The sequence below is a fragment of the Bubalus bubalis genome, chromosome 10 (genome assembly GCF_019923935.1).
Source record: "Bubalus bubalis isolate 160015118507 breed Murrah chromosome 10, NDDB_SH_1, whole genome shotgun sequence".
In the NCBI taxonomy this organism is placed as follows: domain Eukaryota; kingdom Metazoa; phylum Chordata; class Mammalia; order Artiodactyla; family Bovidae; genus Bubalus; species Bubalus bubalis.
Window position 1 is genome coordinate 61,769,315 of NC_059166.1, and position 24,039 is coordinate 61,793,353.

Sequence of the window (24,039 nt, forward strand, 5' to 3'; positions counted from 1 at the left end):
TGAAAGAATTGCTTTGAAAACATGACAACCTTTCTAGGTTTAAATGAGACACTAGCTCTAAGGATGATAAGCAAAGCAAGAGACCCTCCAGAGACCCTCATAACCCTCCTTCCAGCTCCCTCTCTCTCTCAGGTGATTTTCATACAAAATGTCAGTGAGTCCACGATGTAGTTTTTTTCTGGAACCCTCATTCTGCTCAACTGGCCCCATAGAATGATCATACTTCTTTTTGAAATAGAACTGTGCAAAGTCTTGAATTTTATTACCGAATTTAATACCAATAATTACTTAAAATTTAATGAATTTCACTACTGACTTAATTGCTTTTGAGTAGTTCCACTTAACTTATTAAAGAGAAGCAAGGACATATTCATTTAATGAGCAGCAGAAGTCTTGCCCTCACATCTGCCTACATTCTCTTTTCAATTAATCAATTATAGTCTGATGGTGTGTAATTACACATTAAGAAAGTTATTGGATATCGCAGCATGTCTGTCCCGGGGGGCTCATGAATACACGAATATAACACACCTGTAATGACCTGCACTGAGTTCTGCAAATTACACTCATTTCTCTCCCTCTCTTCCTCTCTCTTTGCTAAATTAAGATGAGACCAATTACCATTAACTTTTTGAGTCACATCTAGTCAATGTGATATGGAGAAAGTGAAAAAGACTGAAAGAAAAGTAAAAATGGAGGGAAAAGACTTTATCTCTGAGTGTGAGTAATCTGTCTTTTGAAATGAAGCTTGCCAAGACCTGGTCCTGAGAGCCATCGCAGCGGTGGTTGGTTGTCGTCCGTCAGAACCATGTCTACTGAATCGTACTAAATACTTGAGAAAATCAGGCCGACATTATTTGAACTCAAATAGTGTCTTGCTTCCCAGCTTCCTTCAACCTCCTGATGAGAGAAATAGGAAAACCTTTTGAAATCACATTCAGGCAAATTTGCTTGGCTTGTTTCAAATCAAACCAAAGTCTGGAACTGATCCCCAGGCAGGAGCGCTAAGCCTCCGCATAGCAACTAAGCCGCGTTAAAAAAAAAAAAAAAAAAAAAACAAAGAAAGAAAGAAAGAAAAAAGAACCCCCTAAAAATGCAGCACAAACAAAGAGCAAATTCTACTACGTTCATGGCCTAAAGGCTCTGGTTATGTGAAGGGGTCTATTCCAGTATGTCCTTCTGATTTATGCTAAATCAGTAAAACCCAACAAGAACCTCTTAATCCAAATTATATAGTCAGAGACATTCTAAATGCCTAAACCAACCAAGTGATTTTAAGCAAATGCCCTGTTAAAATAAGCTTTTGATGTCTGCACAACTCCAACTCAAGAAGCAATCTGTTGACATTTTCGGCAAATGCTATCTTCGTCTGAGACAGAGGCAGCCGTGGCTCCGTCGGAGTATTTTTCAGAGTAAAGTGGTTCTTCTCTTTCCCTCTGTCCTCCTCCATTAAAACCTCTGCTTCTGTCATGTCCTCACTGAGGTACTGACATGGTCAACTCTGTTGTGATGAATGGCTTTCCATCAGGATAGTAAGGAGGATACATTGATCCTCAGCTATCAGATACTCATGCACATGCAAACGAATGTGGTGAGCCTCCTTGCTAGAGAAGGATTTGCTTTGTTGATGTTTTTAACTCTGCAGCCAATTTGGGGCATTTTGTGTGCTGTTTCCCCCTCTTACAGCCACTGGCCGTCATACTCCGCCATCACTTGGGCAAAGCCTGCCTCTCAGCGCACCTCCGAGGGATGCCCAAGACCCCACTGGCCCAGGACAGAGGATGTGTGTCTGTGGCAGAGGCACCCCGTGTACTTTCAGGGTGTGCCCTTTCCTGGCACTCCTGGCCTGTCGGGACAAATGTCTCTGCCGAAGGGGCCGTCTTCCTGTGTGGGCTCCGTTTGTGGCATCCTATGGGCCTCCATGGGGTTGAGTTGTAAATAGTGGCCACCACATAAAACATGCCATCTGTACCCCTGTGGGTAGTAGGATGGAACACAAAAAAAGATTTATTCCAGGAATATGAACTGATGTTTACAGACATGCCAGGACTGGCTTTGAAAACACAGTGGAAAACTGTCTCAAAAGCAGTTTAAGTACCATGTAATAGCAGCCTGAAAACAGTGCTACAGGAGCATGAAGGAAGCCTCTATGCCCGGGGAGATGCGCCAGCTGGTTTGTCCACACCAGCCCCCTTCTCCCAGAGACAGGAGGTACCGTAAGGGAAGGCAGGGACAGGGGGCAGGCGCTGCCTGTGGCTCTCATGCTTTGGGGGCCAAGAGTCCCCCCAAACCCCAATCCCTGTAATAATTCCATAAAGACTGGAGAGTAAGGAGATAAGTTTAGATTGAGCAAATGGATTGCTAAGTTTGGATTGAGCAAATTGGATTGTCCTGGGAAACTCATTATTTGCTGGTCTGGGGTTCAGGGCTGTATCGGGGGGCATCCTTTGTTGGTGGCGTCATACCCAGAGGCAGACACAGGAACCTTAGCTCTCGGGGTGACAACCACACACCCCAGGATTTGCACAGCCTTCCCAGTTTCACCTTTATCACCTGTTTTCATAAACCAGTGGTCCTCCTCAAATGAGTTCAGGTGCCCAGCATTTGGAAGTAGCGTCACTCTTGGGAACACTATGAATTATTGACCTATTTAATCCCCATTGTGTGAACTAGGAGTAATTTTTGCCATCTGTAATCCACTTATGAAATAAAATCATAAACAGTTCACCAAATACATTATTAAGCTAACTAAGCAGGACTGACAGTTTCCTGTTTCTCACTCATATTCCTTTGCTGCCTGCCTGTTGACTTTGTCATCTTTGAAAGCTTGCTAGCAGACACAGAAGGTTCGGTCTGTGAGATAAGAAAGTCCTTTTCTACTGAATCTGGGTAATTTCTATTCAGGCATGCTGTTGGTTACGGCCTTGTGAATTGATTTCCCTGCTCAGCCTGTTCTGGAGACCTGGCCACTCCGTGTCTGAAGAGACTGGGGTCTCCCCAAAAGGGAGTGGCGGCTCGTATTTCCCACATATCTAGCCCTACCCCGTTACCCCCGTATTTCCCCTTCCCATCCCCTTCCCTTCAGAAACGGAGAAGAGTGAAGTCTGGGGATAGGCAGGCTCTTCTTGGCCCTCACCACGGTGTGGATGTCTGTGAGGGCGCCCCCTAGTGATTTGCAGTATAATAACGCCCTCCAAGTTGGCCCCGAAGTTGGATCCTGCCTCTGGACCCAGGCCTGCAAACTGTGCCAGCCCTTCAGGACCTGTGAGTTTGATATTTTAGGTTCTCTCAGCCAGACTGTGGTGTGTGTGTGCGCTGTGTGTGTGTGTGTGTGTGTGTGTGTGTCCTCACGTGGGCATGCATGTGCATGCAGTTTTTACGGAAGGTTTGAGTCAGCGAGGGCTTTTATATCACAGGACTGTGAAAAGCCTAAATATGACATTCCAGTTCATAAAAGTTTTCCAGCCACCTGCCCCCAGGAATTTCTCCCTGGCCACATTTCCCCCCAGGTTCCGGTCACCTGTCAGCCTGCTCAGAGTCACTTTCCCCTCCTCCCCTCTTTCTCTCACCTTTCTGCCTGTCCACACCTCAGGCTCACATTCCCCTCAACTTTTTATGCTGAATGGACTAGCTGTCACCCAGCATCCTTTGTGCGTCCCGTATTCTGAGTCCATTTCCCTCTCGTTCTCACATCTTGTGTACTGTAATATCTTTTTTGAAGTTCCACTGGTAATAAAGCAGGTCAGAGGAAGCTGAGGCTTGTGCTTTGAAGACCAGGCAGCTGCCATTTCACAGACCCACGGGGGCCCAACAGGGCTGAAGTGGGGGGACCCCCGCAGTGGTGGAGCTCTGGGGTCACTGCCTCTCGCTCACTTAGCTGCCTTTCTCCTACCAGAGATTCTCCTGCCATAGCTATGTCTTGAAGGCTTCTAATGAAAGCTGAGGAAGATATATAGGGGAAAAACATAAATTTGCAAAATCAGTGCATTAACATTTCTCCTCAGTGGTCTGGGAGAAGACAAAAGTGATTTGATTGCAATAGCAGCTCCAGCTGGTCCAGCTTACAGGCAAACAGTGTGTCCTCGGAAGCTGAATTTGAGAACCACCACCCCCAGTCTCTGAGAATGTCCCAGGAAGTGCAAAGCTTCAGCCTCCTGCTGCCGCTCCCACACTGCCTCTGGCTCCAGGAAGCAATCCCAAATGTTTCCTCAGCCCATAGGCCCTGGTGTGAGGTTCAGAAGGTATGCTTCCCTTGACGGTGGGCTCACCCTCCCACCCCAAGTTGACTATCAAAGTGTCCACCCACCAGCAGCTTGGATTCCATTTGGGCTCCTGGCAGGATTGCAGAATCTCAGGCTGCACCCAGCCATCCTGAATCAGAACCTGTATTTTAACAAGATCCTGGGGATTCATATGTACCTTAAAGTTTTTTGAGAAGCTCTGGGTTAGGATTTTTATCCTATAAATTTGGGTCTGTTTCAGTGGGCCCCTCCCTTATCCTCACAGGACATGTGCCCATGGCTTATTGAAAAATTCACACCCCACACTCCTTCCCCTGCTTTCACAGACATTGAAAAACTTAGAACAGATAGAATTTTGTCTCCTCAGCTGAGAAGTATCTTGCTGGGAAACTTTAGAAGGAGCAGGTTGGGGGACTGGTAAAGGTAGGTGGGAGGGGCACAGACACAGCTTTGAATGACTGCAGCTCCATGGGAAAGTCAGCCCACTGCTTCAGTGCCTTTGCATATTTGAAGTCTGAGCCTTAGGGCTCCAATTTAGGAAGAGAAGGTGAGGACTCTGATGGGAAACTGAAATCCAGACTGAATTCTGGAGCCTGGAATTTGGGCTTCATTGTTTAATCTCTGGAGGGAAAAGGGAGGGCTCCTGCATGGCCTCTCATCCAAGGGGAGATGGCTCAGCAGGGTGGGATGGGAGGTGGGTCACAGGCTGGGTGGGGTGGAGGATGGGGGGGGAGGGTCAGCACCAGGATTTACCCCCTTGTTTTCTGCCTGGAGGACCAGGAGAGGCTGGGCTTGGCTGGCCTCCCTCTGCTCAGACAGAGCAACAGTGTGCAGTGGGAAAGATAGCCGGGACAGTCCCAGTGCTTGCCACGTGACTTCAAAGTAGCTGTCTACAGTGGCTCCGAACTTGGGGCTTAGTACCGTCCCCATTCCTCTCTCCCTTCCCCACTCTCTGCATGGAACAGGTGAGGGAGCTTAGCACATGACAGACTGGGAGGCCTTGGGTTTCTCATCGTCTGGGGACAGAGGCTGTTGTCCACACCAAGAAAGGGAACTGGGAAGAAGGCGTGTGTGACAAGAGATTAGGGCCAGTGAGCATTTGACCTTAAGTCTGGTCCTGGGGATGTGCTCTGGTTGATGTTATTCATACAGCTACTGTACATTTTCCAGGGCACCTGGTTTCCAGTGTTCTGCCTGTTGTCACTATAAATCATCAAGATGACTTGGGGCCTCAGCTATACATCCCAGTCTGCCTTACACACCAGGGCAGATCAAATACAGGTCAGATCATGTTTCCTGATTTTTTTTGTTCAGGCAATTGGTGACAATATATTGCACAACAAGAAGTGGACAGTTAAAGGATCAGGTCTATGGCCACCTGGAATTTCTGGAATAGGCCTGGTGTAAAATATTCTGGTCTGTTATCTTGAAACTCCCAAGGAACACTGGTGCACCTCCAGCTAGGCCTTCTTGTTCTACTGCTGATGTCAAATACAGGCATTGTTGCAGAAAACAATTAAGTTAATGAATACAGTTGTTTTTTTTTCATTGAAGAGTTTTTCTTCTAATTTTTCTTAAGCGTTTAGTACCTGGTACATGCTGTAGCAAGCATATGCTAGCCCTTGATAAGCTGAAGATGCAGGAGAAGAACCTTAGTACTGACGAGCTCAGGAAGAAGCCGCTCCTGTGTGGTTCCGGAGCCTTTTGTGTGCAGGTGGGCAGCGCGTGGCTTGCGGTTGGCTTTTGTTGATGATGCACGTGTAGTACAGTCACATTTTCTGGGTATAACACGGTTTTCAGTTCAAATGATAGAATTAACCGTATCAGCATTATATGCTGTTCTCTGACCAATATGAGAGACTCTGTGTCAGTCAGCATCCTTACAGCAACTGGAGCTGTGGACCTCTTTACAGGGCCAGCTGGAGAGAGGTGGATTGGTTTGTAGCCATTAATATGCTGTGATTTGAGAGGCCATACCCTCAAAGGGAAGGTATGGCCACCCACTCACCTGAAATTCTACCATCAGAGGTTATTTTCCTTGAGTTTTGAGGCTATCCAAGGTGAAAGCCTTGGTTTGACATATTGGGTTTATTTGTCGGGGATCAAGGCCCTGAAAGAAGGATAGATAACCAAGGGGAAGACAGACTGATGAAGGAGATGGTAGGACAAACACTTTACACCTCACACGTCATAGTTCTGTTGGGAACGGACGTCTCTCTTCTTCAGCCGCCCAGGGGAACAGAGTGCTGTCAGTGACTTGGTTGGAATTGTGCTGTGGCTTCCCTTCACCTCAGTTGTGTCTGAATGGTGATTCCTGGACTAGGGCATGATAAATGGGAAATGAGAATGCTGTTTAGGTGCTAATTTATATGGAGGTGTAAGGTCCCAGTCTTTTGCGGGGATGGATGATCTTTTCTTTCAGAGCGTATGTCTTTCAGTTGTGTGGTATTAAAATGTCTTTTTTATTTTCTTTTAAAAAATGAGATTACAGTGATAATAAATACTGATGGCTCAGCAGTAAAGAATCTGCCTTCATTGCAGGAGGTTCAGGAGACGTGGGTTCTATCCCTGGGTCAGGAAGATCCCCTGGAGGAGGAAATGGCAACCCATTGTGGTATTCTTGCCTGGAGAATCCCATGGACAGAGGAGCCTCATGGACTAGAGTCCGTGGGGTTGCAAAGGGACACGAGTGATCACATACCCACAAAATTCTCTAGGCAAAATTAATTTAAGGGATAAGGTGGCGAATTTAAAAGCTGTTTTTGAGTTTTTACTGGGATGGAATCCGAAATCAGGGAAATACTTAGTGCCCAGTGACCTCACGATGACATGGTCATCTTTGTTAAAAGGAAAGCTCTATGTTGCAGGTGTTCTCCATCAGCTACTGTATGCAAAGTCTTTAGGAGATGAGTTAAGAAATAGACACTGCCCTCAAGAAGCTAAGAGTCTAGGACAGACATGATAAAACTCAAGTGACATCAGATTTATAGTGACCTGAGCTTTGAGCAAGGGGGAAAGTGCCGCAGAGGGGTCCCAAGGCAGGAAAATCTTACATCCGATCCCGGAAAGGAAGTCAAGTGAGTCTATTAGATTTGGCGTCCAAAAGCTCCTTAAGAAACGAGGAGCATTCATCACTTTTCATCTGTTCTTTACACTCCTAAGTGTAAAGAAAACCTAAGGAGTAATCATCCTTGCCCTGCAGCTATTCACACCCTAATCTGCTGCTTTCAGTGTTTCATAAAAAGTGAGGCCCCATTGTGCCTTAGACCTATGATCTCAAGTCAAAAAACCTGTGGGTTTTTGATTACATGCCCAATCAGTTAAAAAAAAAAAACAACTAGATGCCCTAATATTTTCTTCCATCCCTTCACTGGATTGTCCTTGCACCCTCTGGGGTACCCAACCCTGCCTCAGAGATCGACAGTCTAGAGAGGAGCACATAGGCTGCTGAAGGAGACTGGGTTTTGTAGGAATAGCTCCTCTAGACAAGAAAAGCCCCAGGATGTATACTGGTAGGCTACATGTCCTATTTCTGAGCAAATCTCAAGAATACATGGATTTTTGTGTATGATAGAAATTATAGAACAACCGTGGGGCACAGTGCTGAGATCTTGGTTGTAATTCAGCTTGTAATGCAGAATTTGTGTGTAATGCATAGGTAGTTGATACATTGCCTATGTCCTATCTGCTGGATCCTGAGGAGTTTTCAGCCTGGGGTGGTAGATAGTGTTAGCAGCCCTGGTCAGCGGGGTGACCTTGCCCACTGGCTGCATTAGGCATTAGGAATCCCAGGTAGGAGGAGGAGGACAGAGTTTCTGGGAGGACTAATGGGGAAACCCTGCACCCCCCAGATCACCACTATCCCAGGTGAGGACTAAACTGTGAGGAAAACACTAAGTTAGGACTGGGCAGTGGGGTCATGATCTTAGATGCCTCCCCCAGGCTTTCTCAGGGTTCCATCCTCTGGTGCTCTTTGACCCCTTTCTGATCTTGGGATCCAATTCTAGGAGGATTCCCCCCACCATAAACACTCATCTCCAATTTCCATAAGCAAAGTTGGGTCCCACAGAGGGATCAATTCATAGGAATTAATTTAAAGAGCCTGCTTTTTTTATGATTTAAAAAAAATATGTATTTAGCTGTATTGGGTCTTATTTGCAGCACACGAAATCTTTGATCTTTGCTGCAGCATAGGTGATCTTTTTTAGTTGTGGCATGCAAGATCTTCAGTTGTGACATGTAGAATCTATTAGTTCTAATCGAATAGTTCTAATAGATCTAATAGTTCCCTGACCAGGAATTGAACCCAGGCCCCCTGCATTGGGAGTGCAGAGTCTTAGCACTGAACCACCAGGGAAGTCCCAAAGAGCCTTCTTCTTAGTCATATCTCCTCTCCCAGTTGGAGATGGGAGGGGAATTATATGGGTATTCCCTTCCAGTGGCACTCACTGGGTCCAGAGCTGCCTGGGGTGACCCTGAGCAAGGCAGCTGGGCCAGGACTGTGGAGCTGGCCCATCTTTCTTTCTCAGGGAGAAGGAGCCATAACTGCTCTCCTGACTGTCTCCTGTCTAGAATCCTCACCAGGGCGTAGCAGAGGTGGCTGGCCCACGAGGCAGCAGGGAGTGAGGCAGGCTGGTCTGGGAAGGAGGCACCTGGCACATCTGAGCAGCCAAAGGATCTGTGAGTGAACCTGTGGCCTTTGCTCAGGAGGCCGGGCCTGGTGCCACGGGGTTGCCACGAAGCCCTGACGGAGGCCCCACCAGCTGCAGGCCAGCTGAGTCAGAACCCCTGAGAGTGGGGACCGGGCAAAGCTTCCCCAGTAATTCTAGGGTGCAGTGAAACACTCGGGGCATCTGAAGGCGCTTAGGTCATGTTCCAAGCAATATCTTCTGGCTGGTCCTGAAAATACCTAAGGCAACGTTTCCCTCTCCCTCCCTCTCTCCCTGGCTCCCTCCTTCCCATCCCTCCCCCCCCCCTCCCCTCACACACACCCTTGGGCAGGAAAAAAGGAATAATAAAGGCTATTGAACACTTGTCTTGAGAAAAATTGAACATTTGCTCAAAATGCATCATTACCATAGTTACCATTTGCTGGGTGTGAATATAATACCTGAAAAACAAAATTCTTCCAGCACGCGGGAGGGAGCCGGCCGTCTGCCTGGCTGGAGCAGGTGTGGCTGCTGATCGGTCCCCAGACACAGGAGTCTTCTGCTTCCCAACCTGCCCAGCCTGTCCTGTCAGGCTCCATCTTTTCCTTCCAAAGGTCGAGTGATCCTACCCCTGGATTCTGCTTGGTTCCCTCTTCCCTAAACACTTCAGAGGCGAGGGCCTGTGATAATAACTGAGAACCCACATGAGGCCTTTGTGGGACTGTCTGAGCCTGGGGTGTTTATTATCCTTCTGAATGGCGTTCTCCCTTCGGGAGGGGGCCCTGGCGGAGCCAAAGAACAGTAATCTTCGGAAAAGAAAGACAAGGGCCAGCACCAGCAACAAAAACTTCCTGCAGATGTGGAATTTGAAGGAATCCAGAGAAAGCGAGCCTATTTTTAGCAGGAGTGAGAGTGCAAACCATGATCGTCTCCACAGGCTGCTGTCACTAAAATTTGTCTATAAGCAACATTTTCATATTTAAACATGACAGCCCTGTGAATTGAAAAGAACCAACACTATCTGCTTGCTGAGTAAAAGCTATTGCCTTGCCTCAGCCTGGTGGGAGGACCCGCTCCACGCGGTCCGCCCGGCCGGGCATTGGGTTCACCTGTGTTGCCATGGATATTCACATCAGCCTCTGATGGCAGGCTACTCAACAGCGGTGATGAGGGGTGCTGTTTCTTCCGGGTGAGAAAGCTGTGCCGTTACCTCTGTAGGGAAAAATGCCCAGTGCACTTTGCCCAATTAAGCATGCATGTGTGGAAATACAGCTCTCAAATGAGCAGGAATAAAAATATATTAAATTTGTAGAAGTTAAGTAATACCATTGGGAAAACCAGTGAACTTGAGGTGAACCCAAAAATGTCAAAAAAGAGAATCTCAGAAATGTGAGCTCTTTGGCAGTTTAGTGGCCCCTAAACGAGACACATGCATTACATCCTTTATGCCTCGTGTGACTATCTCGCCCAGGTCAGTATCAGGAAGCCTGGCACACAGATTCTTTTGACACATAGGCAGCAAGGACTTTAATAAATCCCATTAGAAAATGGTTCATCATTAATGTGGTGAGTTTAGACTGGGGAGGGAGACAGTCCTCTGAGAATGAGGCCCCTGAAGATGGCTTTCTCCATGAGCCCACTGCCCATTCGGACTTGTTCCTGTCTCCACTCTGCTGATGCTGGTGTTAGTTACTGGCATTCCTGAGGGAGAAAATCACAGGGCAGCCCTGAGAGCCTCAAGTCGACCTGCGTGCAGCTGCTTTTATTATCCCCAACCTCAGTTGACATTGGGCTTCCCTGATGACTCAGTGGTAAAGAATCTGCCTCCCAATGCTGGAGAAGCAGGTTTGACCCCTGGGTTGGGAAGATTCCCTGGAGGAGGAAATGGCAATCCACTATAGTATGCTTGCCTGGAGAATTCCATGGACAGAGGAGCCTGGCAGGCTACAGTCCATAGGGTCACAAAGAGTCAAACACGACTGAGTGACTAAACAGTAGCATTGGGTTGGCATTGCTATACATGCAGAGAAGTTTGACCTTTTCTAGACGATGAGCAAAGCAAAGCAGGAGAAGTTGAAGGGTTGCTCAGCCTCATTGTGGGCTCGGGGCAGTGATTTCAAAATGTGGTCCCCATGCCAGCTGCACCAGTTATCACCTGGAAGCTGGTTAGAAATGCAGATTCTTAGATCCCCCTCCCAGACCAGAATCACAAACTCTGGGGCTGTGGCCCTGGAATGTGTGGGGTTATAATTGTTTAATATCGTAAAATATAATGTAACATAACATTTGCCATTTTCACCATGTAATTCAGCGGCATTCTCAATGTTGTACAGTGTCACCCCTGTATATTTCCAAAGCTTCTTCATCACCCCAGATGGAAACTCTTTAATCATTAGGCAACAACTCCCTTCTTCCCTCTTCCCCCAGCCCCTGAGAATCTCGAATCTACTTTCTGTCTGTATGAGTTTCACACAAGTGGAATCCTGGAATATGTGGCCTTTTGTGTCTGGCTTCTTCCACCTAACCATGTTTTCAAGGTCCATCCATGGTGTACTGTGCGTCAGCACTTTGTTCATCTTTATGGTTGAATAGTATCTCATCATATGCATATGCCACGTTTTTGTTTACTCATTCATCTGTTGATGGAAACTTGGATTGTTTCCATCCTTTGGCTCCTGTGAATAATTCTTCAATGAACACTGGCCTATCGATATCTGGAATCTGTGTTTTAACATAACCACCAGGTGATTCTGGCGTGTATCTAAGTTGGAAAAGCTCTGGCTCAGAGCCCCAGAGCTGTCTTTATGCAGAAACTGGGAACACTCAGTGCAGTGTGCCCTACTGCAGCTTTATCCATTCTAGTCAGGGGTCAACTCTGTGGCTACTTGCATTGTATTTTTCCACACAGGGATCAATATTTAGAATTTCTTAAGGGTCCTTCTAAGACTGATCCCAGAATAAAAATACCTGTCCCATTTAGGGATTTTCTTTAACTTAACTTCAAGGATGATGCCTCACAATATTTCAGAAGGATAGCAGAAAAACATTTATTAAAAATGTCTATCCATCCATTTGTTGTTGACTGGAATTTCACTCACATGATTTATGTTACCCTTGATGACCTCGGTATTAACTATGATGATGACACAGTCTACTGTCTTTTTTCTGAGAATTGTAGAGATGGTAAGTAGAAAAGAAAGTGAGAAGGAAAAGTGTATCTGCTATAAGTTCACAGATACTTGGGTAATGTTCAATGACTATTGTCTGTAAAAAATTTTATTTTTATTTATTTTTGACTGTGCTGGGTCTTCATTGCTGGGCACAGGCTTCCTCTAGTTGCAGTATGTGGGGGCTTCTCATTGCAGTGGCTTCTCTCATTGCGGAGCATAGACCGTAGATGCACAGGCGTCAGTAGATGTGGCAAACAGGCCTAGTTCTCTAGTGGCACGCGGCATCTTCCCAGACCAGGGGTTGACCCTGTGTCCTCTGCATTGGTAGGCAGATTCTTAATCACTGGCCCACCAGGGAAGCCCTCAATGACTATTGTCTTAATTTGCCGACCCCAATACCTTATTCTCAACTGATTATTCTTCCTATTCAGAGAGGTTAAATAATATGCTTGTGGTTGCATAGCTAGAAAATGACAAAGCCAGCAATTAGAATCTAGGTCAGAGTCCAAAATTGCTGAATAAATCAATTTATACTGGCTGTGAGTGGTTTAAAATATTATCCCTTTGGGGATATTTGGATTTTTACTCCTGGAATTTGTAACATCTTAACCTAAAGAAATAAGTCTTTAAAGGTAGAATGTCATTTCTGAGGAAGAGGAAAGGAAGACCTTTCCAACAAAACCACACCATGAAGACTCCTGCAAGCTGAGCGCTAGCAGTCCCTGGAGGGCAGTCTCAGAAGAGTGTTTTGTTTTACCCTGGGTGTTACATATTGAAAATGGAATGGAGGTGAGATGGAGGCAGCCTGGATTGGGCCAGTCTGGAAGTCATGATGCCTGAAGGACAATGGAAGTGACTAAGGATGCTCTGCTTAGACAAAAAGGCCAAGGGAACACATAACCCCATTGCCAGGTAGATTCAGGGCAGCTGTGTGGAAAAGGGTATAGCCATGCTGAGTGGCTCTGGGGTAGAGGGCCAGGCCTATGGGTAGGGGTTGCAGGAGGACAGATCTCTTCTCAGTATCAGAAAGAGTTTGCTAACAAAAGTAGGATGGACACCCTTGTGAAGTAGTGAGTTCCCCATTGGCAGAAGCATCACAGTTGAGTCAGATGACCAGCCAAGCATATAGCGTCAGGGCTGCCTGCACTGACTGGAAGGTGAAATGTAAATGACACCCTAGTGCCCGCTCATCCCAAGGCATTATTACTTTGGACTTCTGAAAGTTGCTGAATTGTTACATGTGGAATGCAAAACCAATATCGAAAGGGAGTTTGATAGTAATCTATCATTTTCACTGTTTAACTTGTATCCTTCCTTAAAAAAAGTCTCTCAGCATCACTGATGGAAATTTTTGAAATATTTAGAGGTAATTATTCTGCAGGGATTTTGTCCCCTGTTTATAAATTCAGTGGGAGCATCAATTTGAATACCCTCCGATAACTGTTTACTGCTCTGACCTGTTGGAATTTCCCTTTTTAGACTAATAATTGGAACACTCACAATGGAGCCACTCCATGGGTAAGGATCCTGGGAGCTAACAAAGCAGGGAAGACCCAGCTGGAGTCTGAGGCAAACACAGGGACTGTTTGTGTTACCCTTCTTCCTATTGCATTTGGCTCACGTTAGGTCTGAGGATTGGGTGGTTGGCATGACCGTGGTCTTCAGACATCTAAAGGATATAAACACTGAGGAAGGAAGGAATTTATTTAGCTTGAGACAAGGGGTTTCATTAGGGTAAAAATGAGGGAATGAAATTAAGTAAAGAAAGATTTAGACTGAATATTAGTGGGCTACTTCCAAGCAATAGACTGGTAAAGCTTTTAGATATTTTCTAGGGAATATGATCCTGTGTTTTCCAAGTCACTTGAAAATCAGAGGGACAAAGGCTGAGATAATCTTGAGGAAACCACAGTCTCTGGGGATCAGGCAAACAGAGAATGCTTAACTTTTTCTGCTTCCTAGTCTGTCTCATAAACATAAAAAGCTTACTGGGCAATCTCCTACTGAATGACTTCTGTCCACCTATAGCAAGTACTTGCTTTTCTTAAATCCAGGAATTATTCAAATGTTGGTGTGTTCCCAAGGGTAAAATCTGAATATGAGAATCAGTGGAGCGTTCTGGAGTATCTAGGGTGGAGCAGACATCTGACTGCTCCACGTGCTTGTTAGTGATGTCTCTGAAGGGCAGGAAGAGGAGGCGAAAGTCATCTGTTCCTGTGATTGGTGGAAAGGACCTTGAAACTCTGGGTCAAAAGGAGATGCCTGCTACAGGGAGATTTGAACGCAGTGGCTTGAGAAAGATGGAGGCCTCAGCCACTGCAGAAGCCCCCAAGAGCCAAGAGCATTTCCCCTACACACTAGAAATCTACTTGTTCTTCCTGAAGTCTAGTACAGACAAGCCTTCCAGGAGGCCCTCAGCTCCTGGGGACCACCAGTCACTGTCTGGGACTCGAAGCCTTCCCGGACTAGCCATTGTAGGCACCATGCATTGCCTGGAGGGTGTGGGACTGGGCTTCCTTCTGAGACTAATTAGAGATGTTTGCATTGAGGTATTTTGCATAAGCCATTCCATGACACTGACAGGTAAAACAGAGAAAGATATGTTGACATTTGGTAGAGATCTTTATGTTTAACCTCTTGAGGTGTCAGTACCTCCAGCTTCCTCTGTGGTAACAGAGGTGGGCAGTCCAAATAGGGGTGCTCCTTTTCTATTACAAAGGTAGCTCCCAGGTAATTTTCCATTTTGAATCTTGCATCTCTTTTTACGAAATAAAATTGGATTTTACTCTTTAAAACAGGCCATCACTGGTCTGCACGGTCAGCTTTATCTTAAAAGGGAATAAAATTCATAAATTGAAACCAAATTGGAGACCGTTCCGTGGCACACTCTGTGAGGGCTAAGAGGACACACGGGTCTGCTGATGACCCCGACTTTGGAGACCATGGAGTCGTGCACCCTCACTGCACGGGTTCCCCCTGACCTTGGATTTAGACAGCCCTTGATCATTCTGCCTGGTCTCAGGTCCTGGATTCCACTGATTGTCCAGCCTCAGGCCATCTGCTGTTGCATTTAGGCTTTTGGGAAGCCCTTGTCTCTGTCATCAGGATGTTCTGCCTTGGAGCTGGGAGAGGACAGACAGGCAGCCAATATCAGAGTCAAAAACCCCCAGCAGCAGAGAGAAGGGCCCTGAGGAGCTGGTGACAGAGCTGACGAGACAGGAGGCAGGGAGGCCACAGAATGCCCCGGAGGACCATGTCTGCCGGCCACCGAGGAAAAGTCCTCTTGGCATGGGGGCACTGCCCAAAGCAGGGTTAGCCCTTAATGAGGTTTTATGTGTGCTCCAGGTTTTGGAGTTTTCTGCTGGCGTCTCATCACAGTGTGAGATAGTAGCCAAGGAAACCCTCACGTGCCTTCACATCCATTTCCCAACCCTGGTTCTACAGAGGGCAGGATGCCTCCTACCCCTGAGGTCTCAAGGGGCATCATAAAACTCTCCAAATAAGACGAATTTGGATTCTTGCTAATTAAAAAAGTCAGCGTAATAATGAGTATGTTGGAAAATGAAGAAGCTGCGTTGTAAAAGGCGGGTAATTATGGTGCAGGGTTGGGTTGAACCGAGGGCTGGTGTCGCGTTACTGTTACTGAACATCAAAGATGTCAAGCTAGGAGCACAGTCGTCTCTCACAGCGTGACTCTCGTTTACTGCGTGTCAAGCTGCAGGAAGTCCAGCTGATGTAAATAGATTAATATTTAAAAAGTAATACAGAAGAATGAGGTTCCAAACATGTAATGTTTAATTATTAAAAACCCATAATGGAATTCTAATCTGAACTCATGTCTCACTGGTGCTCAGCAAAAAAACTCAATTAAGCCAGCGAGTCTGCTCACCCTTCGGCTCATTTTGACTACCTCAAGCCCAAGCCCGTGTTCTCTGAAAGTGTCTAGAAACAGGTATGGGCAGCTTAGGTCATGTTAGGCTTTCCCATTAGACAATTGTTGCAACATTTCATTTAAGTCAGATTTTTGGGCATAATGACTACCCATTGTTAACAGGACTTAGAGAAGAATTTGAGGTACTTCCAACTAACAGGACTTGGGAGAGTAGGTGATCTGTTGGAAATCACAGTATGAGGCCCTCCATGCTCCTGTTGGTTTATCAGGCCATGAAGTGTGTGTTACAGGATGCAGGTGTCTGATTAGAAACACAAACTTAGCCCAGGGATAGCTAACTAGCCATTCTCCTTTGGAGACCACAGTTCTCCTGGCCCTTTGGGACACACATTTGCACTCTCGATGAGGGTGGATTTGCCCAGACACCTGTGGTGGACAATGGCCAAAGGAAGAGATAACACGATCAGTGTGGCTTGGAGTAGAATAAACCTCATGGGCAAGTCGAATTCCATTCAAAGTCAGTGTGCCTGGAAGGCTGGTTGGGGTAGTAGTTCTTGATTTTATAGTTTTATTCAGCAGGACAGATAAGGATGGTTCTTATGTGACCATGTGTCTGAATATGAAAATGCCAACGGGCCATTTGTTTTCCTTGTTGTTGTACTCTGTGAGTTTGCTTCTCGCTTGTGGCACCTTGGTTCTCAGGAGATGCTCATGCATTCATCTATTAACAAGAAAAATGCAGTGTGACCTAAAATGCTCTTGGGTGGAGCTTCAGGGTGTGGAAGGTCATACGAGAGGTAATGGCATTCATGACATCCTGTGGGCTGGCGGGCGGTATGGAGTAACCAGAACTGAGAGGACAGAAATTGAGTTTGTAGTGACTGCAGAAGCTGAAACCACAGGGTGAAATGTAATAGGGTCCAGGCCTGGGTGAGCACAGGAAGCTGATGAGAGGGGAGCGGGGAGCTGTAGGGCTGAGAAAAGTGCTGTAAAGGGATGAAAAATCTTGATTGCTGGCAGGACAGAGCCTGTGAACATCCAGAAGGGCAAAGGCATGGGAATTACTATCACCTTCTCTGACAGTTCAGGTAACAACAGACATTCGCATATGGGAAGCCTTTTCCTGTGCAAGAGTGTGCTGGGGTGTAAGGGCCCAGGCCCAGTACCACAGAGGAAACTTTTCATCAAAGGAAAAATCCTAAGGCCCAGGTTTCCTGGCTCTTACATGCATCCAAATCATGACAGTAGCATTTTCCAAAGTGATTTTCTTCAGGATCCTACTAGGGAAAAAAAAAAAAAGAAAAGTTCTATTTTTGGAAATTTGAGAAAACTCTGGATTAGTGAAGTTAAACGTTTCTTTTCTGCAGAACTTCTCAGAGGCTTAAATATGGCAACATACATTGAGAATCTCCCAGAGGAATATAGGGTGTACAACTTTTCCCAAACTTATTTGACCGTGGAATCCATTTTTAGGGCAGAGCACTGATGGGCCTGGTATTTCTCAGGACACCCTGTAGGCAATAGAGTTGGGGGTAGGAGTGGTCAGTGAGTGGGGCAAGGGGGAGGATGCTGCAGTGGATTTAGGAACAGGCAAGGACTCGATGTGGCAGTCACATTTCCTTTCTGTGGTGACCCTCAGAAATAGCCCCGGTATAGAGAGGCCTGTGTCAGAGGCTGTCCTGGGGTCACCTTCCTGCTTTCCTGGGCCGAGGCTGCCCTGTGCACCTCACACCCATAGCAGAGGGTTCCTGGTGGGATGAGGCCACAAGGAGCTCCTTAACCGCAGGAGGAAGTAGTGTCGGGCCAGAAGGGACTTTGAAGTCACTGCCTCTTCCCAGGAAGGACTTTGAAGTCATTGCCCCTTCCCAGATTTTCTTCATCTTTTAATAGAGAGTAACACTGACAAGGGCTGAGAAAAAGTGAAAATGAAAAGGGCTGTGGTCAGGATTAAATCGGAGAAAGTATACACAGCTGGATTAGATTCTTGGCCTCCCTAAAGTTGGAGGCTCACTGTATAGAAGATCAAGGAAACGAGACAGAAATAGCCATTTCTGCCCATGCTCACGGAGCCTGGGCAGTTGTTCTGGCAGCAAAGATGACCCCACAGGCCTAAGAACTTGGTGGCTGGACTGTCTTTTTGCCCCCAAGGAGCTGGCACCATTACTTCCTGCTCTAGCACACATCCTTAGAGGACTTGCAACTCCTGCCACTCCCAGTTCTTTCAGCTCCAGTTGGCCCCATGACCTGCACTGCCCTGGGGCTTCTGCTTACTGCCTGGCTTCCGTGGTGCTCTGGCTTTCAGCCATGTGTTTCTGCTCACAGCCATTGTTCCCACCACTACTTAGTCTCTTGGGGTTACCTTGATTCCCAAACCCCAGAGAAGAAGATCTGATTGGCTTGTTGGATTACTCGTCTCGTTAGGCAGAGCCCCACCCCAGGTTTTGAGGTATCCTTGGGTCCAGTCTGCTAAGGCCAGGAAACCAGCCGGGCAGTGGCCACAGCAGGCATTCAACGTGTAATGGGTTCTGTTCTGATACAAAGGTAGTTCCTACAAGTTCTTTTTCTCCTCCTCTGTCTCCCCTTTCCTGTTCCTCCCCACTTCTGTACACACACAATGTATCTAGTGTGAGTGCTAGAAGAGCCGCTCCATCTCCGGTGTTTGGATTATCCTCCTGTACACCTTTCTTTTGTATCTTACTGGATCTGAGGTCTCTCACACAGACGATTTGGATTAGACAGCGCATCATACTCTTCTTTTTTCACTCAGGAGCCAATAGTCCAATTGTACAGTGTGTCAAATAGCAGGATCCTTTCCCATTTCATTTCCTTTCTTCAGAGTTGATCAAAGAATGATGTAGTTATTTACCCATGGCTTATGAGGTGGGGATTTTACCCAAATACTAATAATGGATATATAGTTATTGCTTGTTTTAATTTGGACTTTCCTGGTGGCTCAGTTGGTAAAGAATCCGCCTGCAATGCAGGAGACCTGCATTCAATCCCTGGGTTGGGAATATCACCTGGAGAAGAGCATGGCAACCCACTCCAGTATTCTTGCTTGGAGAATCCACATGGACAGAGGAGCCTGGCGGGCTGCAGTCCATGGGGTCACAAAGAGTCAGACACTACTGAGTGACTAAGCACAGCATGGTGCAGTCTTAATTTATCTATATCTAAAATAAGGTATGTTACCTGACTGCTGATCTCTTGCAGACTTCTGGTGAGTCATATTATGATAGTGTCTATTATGCCACTTGAATTCTGAAAGAAATTATAGAGATAACAAATGTGTTTAAACCTATATGAATACATATCTTTGTTCCAGGTTGTCTTGCTGTTTACTGTTTAGCACTTCAGGCATTCAGCCTGCTTGGGGAGATTGGGTTGAGCTAACCCAGGATTCGCTTATGAGGATGGACGTGTAAGAGAGACGCTCAGTGGCAAATCTAGCATTAGTGGAGTGCTGGCTTTCAACTAAGTAGTTAGCCCAGCATAATAGCTGCATTCACGGAGCAAAGATGGAAGAGAACTAGGCAAGCCGATGGCCCACAAACATGCAGGAAGCTTTTCAGAGACAAAGGAACCAACGTGGGGATCTGAAGTCAGAAGCAGTCCCTCACATCCTTGCCAGACACCTAAGAAAGTGTCACTAAGTGGGTGCTCTCACACCGGCTTTGATTAACTAAAAAAACAAGACAACAGGCAGCCTAAATTATTTCTTTTCCCCAAGTTTGTGAGTTCAGCTCTGAGCCTTTTGAATTTGTAGCATTGTGCACCAGGTACCATTAATGTCACATTTGTGTGTAACTGAGCATAAGGGATTCCATCGGTGACTCTGGCCCAGGTGACCGTTGCTGGCCTGAAGCTGAGCCTAGGGCTAAAACATCCATGAGCTTCAGACCACAACCTGGCTGGCAAGCCTCCTCATTAGTGCAATTATGTTACTGTCAAACACTCCACAGCCTTTGCAAACACAGTGGAGAAAATTTGGGGTCAAGTGTATTGTTGATTTGGGTTTCTGGGTTTTATTTTTGTGGTGTGCTTTTGACTCTGAAGTGCACATCATAGGAAGGTTCACAGTAGTGAGTTTTCTCTTTGTTTTTAATAACTGAGATTTAATAAAAGAATAATGAGTAAATAAGAGTATAGGTAAACCAGCGAGCTCTGTTTTAAACCTGTAAAACTGGACCAAATGAAGGCAGCACGTGTGAATAGTGCTGAATGGAATAGTGAAAAAGGGGCCAGTCCCTTTCAAGAGTAAATAAAGTCATGAGCAGGAACAAACAATGGCTTCTGACATCTCTCTACTGATGCAGAGAGTGGAAGAACCAAGTTACCCTGGATTGTGGGCACAAAAAGATAAAAACAATCTCAGTGATACCACTGAGACTTGTGTGTGGGGGGTGGGTTATGCCTAGACGAGAGCTGACGTATAGAACTAAAACATAAAACATCATATCCCACCAACATAGCTAATAGGTGGGTAAAATTCAGGAAAATACATCTTTGTATGGCAATACATGGTGAAATTCAAAGTGGGAATTTTAAGAAAATAAAAGGAAACAACCAAAGAATTATTTGGGGGGTAATGAGTATAAAACCTGAAGTAGAGATTAAAAACAGATTAATTAGCAACAAAGCAAGATAAGGGCAGTTTACCTACATATTTGCTAAGAATATCAGTCTCTTAGAAACAGCAGTTGATCCTTCTTCCCATGCCTCCTGGAGAGTTCTGAGAAGTCAGAGAAGCTGTGAGAGGAATCCTACTTTGACCACCATGGTGCTTAATACAGAGGAGAGCTGCTTGGCATGGAAGTGGCCCAACTGTCTTGGAATGTGCACGGATGTGATCAACTATGTTCCCTAGAATTTAGAAAAGCAGACATTTTTAATCCAAGGAAAGGTTACTTTGTTCGCCAAATCAGAAGCTCAGTATAGTTTGTGCGGGTGAGGAGGGGAAATGGAAGGTGGGAAATTCTGAAAATGGATATTGTGTCAGGAAGGCTAGGGTGCATGAAGGAATAAACGCTTGGGGGAACTGCCCAAAGTAATAAAAGGAACTTTTTAGGGCTCTGCTCATCGAAGAAGCATGAAGTAGAATTGGAGAGATCAGTGTTCAGAGCAAATGGTGAAATGTTTAACAAAAGAGGGTGAGAAGGCAAGGCTGGACACCTTTTACTTGTTCTTTTTTCCATTGTTTCCAGAAAGAAAGTGCTCTTTGTACTGGAAAGGGTAAAACAGATCCCATAAAGAGGACTATGAATCCCACATTGAGGGCAAAGAGGTAGAGAGCACCTGCCGCACTCACCAAATTCAGCTCTCCCTGCCATGTGGGGGAAGTGTGTAGATTATTTCATATCAACTTTTGCATAATCTGTCTTCTATCATGATGAATAGGAAGGGTTTCAAAAAGACATAAATGGACTAACATTTCAAAACTGGGAAAGGGTTTCTGATTTCTGAAAGTCTAGACCAGTCAGCTTCATGGCTTACCCTCAAAAGTCTTTGAATATATCATTAAACAAGTGGTTGATGAGCACTTAAGAGAAAAGGGATTTGGTTGAGCAACAACTCAGAGTGAAGCAAGCAGCACGGTGGAGTGAAAGGAGGATGGGTTGGGAGTTCTGACCTGGATCCCAGCTCCATTCTTTGTAGGCTGTGAGAGCTTAGGGAAACCACATCGTCTCTTTGAACTCGTGTTTCCTCATTTTCAAGTAAAATGGGAAAAACTGTAGCTCCTTTACAAGTTTGTTGTCAGTATTAAAGGAGATCAGTGAAAGCTTCAAGCTTCGTACATAAGAGACATTCAATAAATGTTTGTTTTGAAAAAGCAAATAACTAACAGCGGGATACAACTAGCTTAAGCACATGTGTTCTAGGGTGGCATTAGTGGAGCTACGGCGTTCCACGGGAGAGAGGGAGAGGAGAACGCCCTGGATGCAGCCAGGTGGCTGCATGCTGTTCTGGGCGTTCCCAAGGTGAAGTGGACGCCTGGGTCAAGGACAGACAGGACGGGAGGACTCTCGGAACTTGTCCCTGGAGAATGGGTGCAGGATCTGGGGAGGCTTAAAAACAAAAGCCTGGGGGAAACATAACGGCTCTTTTTAAGTATTTGGAAGGCTGAGCTTTGGAAGAGGTTTTGACCTGTGCTAGGACACCCCGGTGAACAGAGCTACTAACAGTGGGTGGAAGTGACAGGGACGTTGAATGGTTAAATGTTCTAACACTCAAAGCTGTCCATGGACAAAATAGGCTACAAAGGGCTCTTCACAGTCTTGCAGCCTCTTTGGAACTCTTTAGCCATGTGGACGGAGCTGGATGGCCACCCTGTCATAGGAAGATAGGGCCACCTGGAAGACCAGCTCTGCAGAAGGAAACCCACCCTTCCTGGGGGACACGGGTTTGGCTTGACCCGTGAAGTTCCTTAGAGGTCTAAATGTCTGCGATTCCAAAATTTCAAACTAAAGTTATTATCAAATACAGGCATACCTCGGAGATATTGTGGATTTGGTTTCAGGTCACTGAAAATAAAAGCAGATATTGGAATAAAGTGAGTCACATGAATGTTTTGGTTTCCCAGTGCATATAAGAGTGACATTTACACTATACTCTAGGATGTGTGCAATAGCACTATGTCTATAGTAATGTACATATCTTAATTAAAAAATACTTTATTGCTGAAAAATGCTAGCCATCACCTGAGCTGTCAGCAAGGTTTATTCTTTTCCCAAGAGTAACATCAAAAATCACTGATGACAGATCACTATAACAAACATAAAATGAAGTTAGAAATATTGTGAGAATTACCACAGTGCAACACAGAGACACGAAGTGAGCAAGTACCGCAGGAAGTAAGGCACCAATAGATTTGCTCGATGCAGGATTGGCACCAACCTTCAATTTGTAAAAAAAATAATATCTGAGAAGTGCAATAAAGCAAAGTGCAATAAAATGAGGTGTGTCTGTATTAGTCAGTCATTTTAGTTTGTAGCTTTAAAGGAAAATGCTAAAAATCCTTGAGATAGTGGAGCAGTTATAGGCTTTGAGCCAGACTGATCTAAGTTAGAATCTGGATCTGCCATCCCTTATCTGCATAGGTAATCTTGGGCAAATTATTTAACCCATCTAAACCCCAGTTATCTAAGTGGTAAGGTACTTGTGGAGATTAAAAGAGGTAATTCATGTAACATGCTTAGCATGGTGACTAGTGCTTAAATAATGCAAGCTCTTACTACTCATAGAATCTATTATTGTTGCATCAAATTGGTGCTTCCACTAGGCATGATAATAAAAACCATAGCTTTCGATGGAGTGTCCTGGAGAGATCTGAGAACTGGGCAGCCATGGATACCAGGGGGTGAAATGGGCAAGCCTGGCACCCACAGATAGGATCTGGTTCAGTCTGGAACCCAGGAGCACAGAAATGTGCAAAACTGTTAAAAGAGGATTGAATGAGGCATTGGGCTTCCCTGTGGCTCAGATGGTATAGAATCTGCCTGCAATGCAGGAGACCTGGGTTCGATCCCTGGGTTGGGATGAAGGAGGCATTGGCTTTCCTGGTGGCTCAGACAGTATAGAATCTGCCTGCAGTGCAGGAGACCTAGGTTCGATTCCTGGGTTAGGATGAATGAGGCATTGCAGGTGAAGCCCTTTGCCAAGTAGCTGGAAGATTTTGAGCAATCAGAATATAGTTGGTAAATAAACGAGAGTCACCAGGAGCAGCTGTGAGCCTTCGAGAAGCTGCCAGAGAGGGAGCTGAGGAGCATGACTGCCAGAGGAGCTGTGAATTCTGCCCAGCAAGTGCCTTTGACCTGGACCACCAGCATGCACACAGCCTTAATGTTGTGGCATGTCAGTGGTGCTGCTCGTCACTGATGCCAAGACACAGCCCGGGTAGGTGAGGAGGCAGATACAAATAACATCCCTAGGGAAAAAAGAGATGGTTTCAAATATCACAGATAACAATAACAATCCTTCTGAAGAGGATTAGCTATGTTGTGGAATTAAAACCTTGTATTGAAATATGATTTTTTGCATTTTCTAAAAAGTCTGTATGAAGGAAGAAATGAGGTGAGTGACCACAGATA

The 24,039-nt window shown here is 45.8% G+C and overlaps 1 protein-coding gene across 2 annotated transcripts in view; it reads left to right on the forward strand.

The window, feature by feature from the left end:
* LOC102392299 (sine oculis binding protein homolog) overlaps positions 1-24,039 on the forward strand; it is a 166,684-nt gene that overhangs the window by 113,402 nt on the left and 29,243 nt on the right. The window lies entirely within an intron of this gene.